Below are 7,429 nucleotides of genomic sequence, written 5' to 3'. Positions count from 1 at the left end.
AAAAATTTAAGTTAATTTATTTTTGAGACAGAGAGAGAGATAGAGCATGAACAGGGGAGGGTCATAGGAAGAGGGAGACACAGAATCTGAAACAGGCTCCAGGCTCTGAGCTGTCAGCACAGAGCCCATTGCGGGGCTTAAACCCACAGACTGCGAGATCATGACCTGAGTTGAAGTCGGACGCTTAACCGTCTGAGCCACCCAAGCGCCCCCCAAAATTATTTCTAACATTTATTTATTTTTGAGAGACAGAGAAAGATAGAGCGTGAGTGGGGGAGGGGCAGAGAGAGAGGGAGAAAGAACCCAAAGCAGGCTCCAGGCTCTGAGCTGTCAGCACAGAGCCTGATGCAGGACTAGAACTCACGAAACGTGAGATCATGACCTGAGCTGAGGTTGGATGCTTAACCGACTGAGCCACCCAGGTGCCCCTAAAATAATTTTTTTTTAATAATTTCACTTCTAAAAGACTCTAGGCTCAGCAAATTATAGCACATAATGTATAATTGTATAAATGTGACATCTTGTTAGTATGCATGTTAGTTATAAAATATCATTGGAATTCATACCTGCACAACCACAAAAAAGTCTGCCTTTAAAAAAAAAAAAAGAATCTTGCCAATGCTTTGTGTTTAGCTTCAAGGCATTTACAGATCACTTTTATGCAAATAATCCCCTCATGTCTCTCCTAAGCCTTAGCATCGCTTCTGACCCCCAGATAAATGTCTCCAATTGATTACTGTATATTTTCTCTCTTGTATCTCCCTGCATCAACTGCATTACACCAAACTCATTTTCCTCTAGCTGGCTTTTTCTAGTCTTCCCTATTTCTGTTAATATCATAATTGTCACAGTTCTTAGGTGTAAGATTCTGTCACCCTGAGCTATAAAAAAAAAAAAAAAAAAAAAAAAGCCCAAACAGCTGACATTTATTATATACTATGTGCCAGACACTGCTAAAATTTTCATTGCATTACTTTATGTAATCCTCACAATACTCTTAAGATGTTGTGACTATTCTTACTCCTATTTAACAAACAGAAACTGAGATTTGCTTGGTGATCTTGAATATCTTGTCCAAGGTCACATAACTAACATGTGGTTGAGCTAAGAAGTGCCCCTACGTCTTTTGAGAACAGATTTATGACCTTCAGCACTATGATTGCTGGGATAGAGTTTCTCTCCATCCTTTGTTAATTGTACTTAATCAGTTCCCAAATCTTGTGGGTTTATCTTATGAATTTTAGCACACACATTCCTTTGACCACTTCAGTCCTCATATCTTGATTATTGGTGATGCCGGTATCTTCCTTATGGGAGTCTTTGCTTCCAGCCTCTCCCCGTCCAATCTACCCTCCCAACTATAGCTAGATTCTTCGCTGTTCTAAAGCAGAACTTTCCCCATAAACACCTGTAATCTAGAATAAATTGAGTCATCTCTTTTGGTCTGTGTGTATCTCTGTAAAGGGAGTGAATTAGGTAGCTATGACGGGTTTTCTTTTTCTTTCTTTCTTTCTTTCTTTCTTTCTTTTTTTTTTTTGAGAGAGAGAGAGTGAGAGAGAGACAGAGAATGCATGCAAGTGGAGGGAGTAGAGAGAGAGAGAGAGAGAGAGAGAGAGAGAATCCCAAGCACACTCTGCATTTCAGTGCAGAGCCCAATGCAGGGCTTGAACCCATGAATTGTGGATCATGACCTGAGCTGAAACCAAGAGTCTGATGCTCAAGTAACTGAACCACCCAGGAACCCCTGAGTTCTAGAATTTTAAGATGTTTCTCGTGTCACTGTTTTACCCTCAAAGATTCTGTGAATTTCCATTAACTACAGTCCCAACTTTTTTGTAATGTTTATTTATTTTTGAGAGATAGAGAGAGACAGTGTGTGAGCAGGGGAGGAGCAGAGAGAGAGGGAGACACAGAATCTGACAGGCACCAGGCTCTGAGCTGTCAGCACAGAGCCTGACATGGGGGTCGAACTCACGACCTGTGAGATCATGACCTGAGCCGAAGTCGGTCACTCAACCGACTGAGCCACCCAGGCACCCCTGATTTTTTTTTTTAATTTTTTAACGTTTATTTATGTATTAAAAATTTTTTAAATGTTTACTATTTATTTTTGAGAGAGAGAGACACAGCGTGAGCAGAGGAAAGCAGAGAGAGAGGGAGACACAGAATCTGAAGCAGATTTCAGCTCTGAGCTGTCAGCACAGAGCCTGATGTGGGGCTCAAACCCACGAAATGAGAACATGACCTGAGCCAAAAAGTCACATGCTTAACCGACTGAGCCACCCAGGTGCCCCGTTCCTCCTTCTCTATCAAGGGAGCCCAGTGACCACTCTTTCCTTTCTCCACAATAGTTGATATCATTAGTGCAGTTCACTAAACATTACTCCTGTTATTAATTTGGGGGGCAGGTGAATATATTCAATTTGCAAGTTTATTGTTGTTGCTGTTTAAGCAAGGGGAGGGTGGAAGGCCGGGGATCAGATGTCTGAGGTAGTGAATTCCTATTCTTGGAGATTTCAAGCAGAAACTGGAACCCTTTGCCAGGGTTTCTGGAGAGATCGATCCATATGCCCATTCAGATTACTGTTAGTTTAGGGGCGCCTGGCTGGCTCAGCAGAAAAGCATGGGATTCTTGATCTCTGGGTCATGAGTTTGAGTCCATGCTGGGTGTAGAAATTCTTAAATGAATAAATACAACTTAAAAAAAAAAAAAAAGGTTACTGTTAGCTTTAAAGCTTGCTGTTTTCTGATTTGGTTTGCTGAAGCATTTACCTATGGAAGCCTGAAGGGTTGGGTTGGGAAAGGAAGGTGAGGCTGAGTCATGTAATTAGGATGGCTTCCAGGAAGAGATGAGATCTTCACATTTTTTACTGCCCATTCCTCTTCCCCAGCATCTGCCTGGGCAAGATCCTCCCCACCTAATAAGGCTTAAACGTCTTTAAAAGAACCTGGCTCTAGGACATGGTCTTGTAGAGTTTATCAGTCAACAACATTTGAATCATCAAACTCTCAGGCTTCACTCTGGATCTACTGAATCAAGAGTTTGCATTTTAACAATTCCACAAATGACTTGTTTGTACATAGAGGTTTTAGAAGCATTACTGCACTGGACCCCAGCCACTTAAGAAGGACCTTTGTAGATAACTCTATTGAACTCATATTTAATGCATCCCTCCAAATAAAAGAAAAAGAAGAAACCTAGGGGACACCCGGCTGGCTCAGCCAGTAGAGCTTGTGACTCTTGATCTTGGGGTTACACATTCCAGTCCCACATTGGGTATAGAGATTACTTAAAAATAAAATCTTAAGGGTGCCTGGCTGGCTTAGTCAGTGGAGGGTGTGACTCTTGATCTCAGGGTTGTGGGTTTGAGCCCCATGTTGGACGTAGAGATTGCTTAAAGATAAAAAGTTTAAAGGCAAAAACAAAACAAAACCACCCTTTAAAAAAACTAAAGTAAGGGTACCTGGGTGGTTCATTTGGCTAGGAGTTCAATTCTTGGTTTTGGCTCAGGTCATGGTCTCACGGTTTGTGAGTTTGAGTCCCACAATGGGCTCCAAGCTGACAATGCAGAGCCTGCTTGGAATTCTCTCTCTATTTCTATCTCTGCCCACTCCCCCTCCAAAGTAAATAAACTTAAAAAAAAAAGTATAAAAAAAACTAAAATAAAATTGGGATGCCTGGGTGGCTCAGCTGGTTGAGTGTCCTACTCTTGATTTTGGCTCAGGTCATGATCCCAGGGTCATGGGATCGAGCCCCACATCAGGCTCTGCACTGAGGGTGGAGCCTGCTTAAGATTCTCTCTCTCTCCCCCCGCCCCTTTCCCCAGCTCACACACTCTCGTTCTCTGTAAAATAAAAATTTTTTAAATTTTTTAAAAAGCTTAAAAAAAAAAAAAAAAGGAAAGAAAACTAGGAGCCAACATCCATTTTCCCCCCCTCATATCCCATATCCTATCCATCAGTAAGACCTATGGGCTTAACCTTGAATATATATCCTGCACCAACCATTTGTCTCTCTCTCTCCTTTGTCATAACCATCATCTCCCACTTGGATTAACAGTGTAGTCTCAATCAGTTTTTCTCATTCCATTTAAAGATTTTTGGTGGTGGGGGGACACCTGGGTGTTTCACTTGGTTGAACACTCTTGATTCAGGCTCAGGTCATGATCTCACAAGTCATGGGATCGAGCCCCACTTCAGGCTCTGAGCTGACCATGGAGCCTGCTTAAGATTCTCTCTCTCTCTCTCTCTCTCTCTCTCTCTCTCTCTCTCTCTCCTTCTGCCCCTCTCCCAGCTCAAACTCTCTCTCTTTCTCTTAAAAAAAAATCAAAATATTACAAATAATTTTTTAAGTTCCCTTCTTTTTTTAAAAAAAATGTTTATTTCTGAGCAGTGGAGGGGCAGAGAGAGGGGGGGACAGAGGATCTGAAGTGGGCTCTGTGCTGACAGCAGAGAGCCTGATATGGGGCTCAAACTCATGAGCTTCAAGATCATGACCCAGGCTGTAGTCAGATGCTTTAACCAACTGAGCCCCAAGCACTTTTTCTTTCCTTCCACCCACCCACCCTCCCTCCCTCCCTCCCTCTTTTCTTCCTTCCTTCCCTCCCTCTCTTCTTTCTTTCTTTCTTTCTTTCTTTCTTTCTTTCTTTCTTTCCTTTCAATTAAGTGAGTTCTATGCCCAACATGGGGCTCAAACCCATGACCCCAAGCTCAAGAGTCACATCTTCTACTCACTGAGCCAGTCAGGTAACCCTAAGGTTTTATTATTTAATTTAATTTAATTTTATTTTATTTTATTTTATTTTATTTTATTTTATTAAGTTTATTTATTTTGGGGGCAGAGGGAGAGAGAGAGAGAGAGAGGGCTCGAACTCACCAACCCATGAGATCATGACCTGAGCAGAAACCAAGAATCAGATGCTCAATCAACTGAGCCACCCAGGCACCCCTAAGCTTTTATTTTTATTAAAAAAAAATTTAACATTTATTTATTTATTTTGAGAGAGAGAGAGAGAGAGAGGACACAAGTGGGGTAGAGACAGAGAGAGGGAAACAGAACTCCAAGCAGACTCTGCACTGTCAGTGCAGAGCCAGGCTCAGGGCTCGAACTTATGAACTGTGAGATCGTGACCTGAGGTGAGATCCAGAGTCAGACACTTAATGGACTAAGCCACCCAGGCACCCCTCTAAGCTTTTATTCTTAAGTAATCTCTACATCCAAACTGAGGCGGCTCAAACTCACAATCCCAAGATCAAGAGTCACATGCTCTTCCGAGCCATCCAGGCACCCCCTTTTTTTAGTTTATGTATTTTTCTTAGTAATCTCTACACCCAATGGTGTGGCTTGATCTCACCACCCTGAGATCAAGAGTTGCACACTCTTCTAACTAAGTCAGCCAGGTGCCCCTGTAAACTTTAAAATTTTTTTGAAATAATTATAGATTTATGGGAAATTGTAGGGTGCCTGGCTGGCTCAGTCAGTGGAGCATGAGACTGTTGACCTCAAGGTTGTGAGTTCAAGCCCCATATTGGGTGTAGGGCTCACTTAAAAAAAAAAAAGAAAAGAAAAAGAAAAAAAAGAAAAGATTTATGGGAAGCTGCAAACAAAACAAAACAAAACATGTAGAAGGAAGTCCTATGTATCTTTTTTTTTTAACGTTTATTCATTTTTGAGACAGAGAGAGAGCATGAATAGGGGAAGGTAAGAGAGAGAGGGAGACACAGAATCCAAAACAGGCTCCAGGCTCCAAGTTGTCAGCACAGAGCCCGACGTGGGGCTCGAACTCACAGACTGCGAGATCACGACCTGAGCCGAAGTCGGACACCCAACCAACTGAGCCACCCAGGCACCCCAGAAGTCCTATGTATCTTTCACCCAGTGTCTTCTAATGCTAACATCTCGCATAACTATAGAACGATATCAAAACCAGGAAATTGACATTGGTATAATCCACAGAGTTTATTTGGATCTCATCAGTTTCACATGCATTCACTTGAGTGTGTGTGTAGTTCTATGCAACTTTATCACATGTGTAGATTCATGTAACTGTCACCACAATCAAGCGTCAAGATACAGAACTAGTCCATCACTCCAAGGCTCCCTTGTACTACCCCGGTAGGAATATACTCATGCCTTCTCTCCCATCCTGAACTCCTAGACACCCCTCATGAATTCTTTATATTTAGAATTTTGAGAATTCAAGAACCTTATATAAATGCAATAATATAGTGTATGACCTTTTGTGATTGGCTTTTTTTTTCACTTAGCATAATCTCTCTTGAGATCTAGCCAAATTGCTGTGTGTCAATAGTTGTTTCTTTTTCTTTTTTCCTTTTTTTATTATTGAGTAGTGTTCCATGGTATGGATGGACTGTAGTTTGTTTAAGCTTTCACTTGATGGACATTTGGGTTGTGTCTAGTCCTTGGCTATTACAAATAAAGCTGCTAGGAACATTTAAATACAGGTTTCTGTGTAAACAGAACAAAAATCTTTAATTTCTCAGGGATAAACAGCCAAGAGTGCAGTTATTGGATCATGCGGTAAGTGCCTAGTTTTATAAGAAACTGCCAAACTTTTCTAGAATGGCCATACCATTCATTTTACATTCCCACCAGCAATATATGAGTAGGTCCAGTTTCTCCACCTCCCGGACAGCATTTTCACTATTTCTTTTTCTTTTTTAAAGTAAACGCTATACCCAATGCGGGTCTCAAACTCACAGTCTCACCACAGCGATTATCAAGAATGTCATGCTCTACCCACTAGGCCAGTGGGGCACTCTTACTATTTTTTTATTTTTTAGCCATTAGGATAGGTGTGTAGTGATATTTCATTGTGGTTTTAATTTAAAGTTTATGTATTCATTCTCTGAGAGAGAGAGAATCCCAAGCAGGCTTTGCACTGTCAGCACAGAGCCAGACTTGGAGCTGGAACTCACTAACCTAAGATCAAAACCAGAGTCTGAGTCTAAATCAAGAGCTGGAGGCTCAAGGGACTGAGTCACCCAGTCGCCCCTCCAATGGCATTTTCTATTACTGGATGCGCACTGCGATACTCTGCTGTCAGATAATCACTAGGCTTGTTCCCTCACTTCATACAGCTCTATTCCATTGTCACTTCCTCGGAGACATTTTCCCCAACCAACGTTTTAAGATAGTCCACTCCTTCAATCTTTCTCCCTTGCCCTACTTTTTCTTAACAGCGCTAACATAATGCAAAGTATTACACATCAATTTGCTTATTTGTTTATTCTTTGTCCCCCACTCCCTACCCCGCCAGAAGCTCCTTAGAGGGTTTACTGTCATGCCCCCAGGCCGTGGAGTAGTGCCTGGCACATAGTAGGTACTCAATTAACAATGCAGTGCTTGATAGGCTGGAAAAAGTGTGTAAATGTAAAGTGAGAAAGACATGTCTACTTCTAAGTCAGG

This window comes from Panthera onca, chromosome E1, assembly GCF_046562875.1.
Source record: "Panthera onca isolate mPanOnc1 chromosome E1, mPanOnc1 haplotype 2, whole genome shotgun sequence".
NCBI lineage: Eukaryota > Metazoa > Chordata > Mammalia > Carnivora > Felidae > Panthera > Panthera onca.
This window is presented reverse-complemented; position numbering follows the sequence as displayed.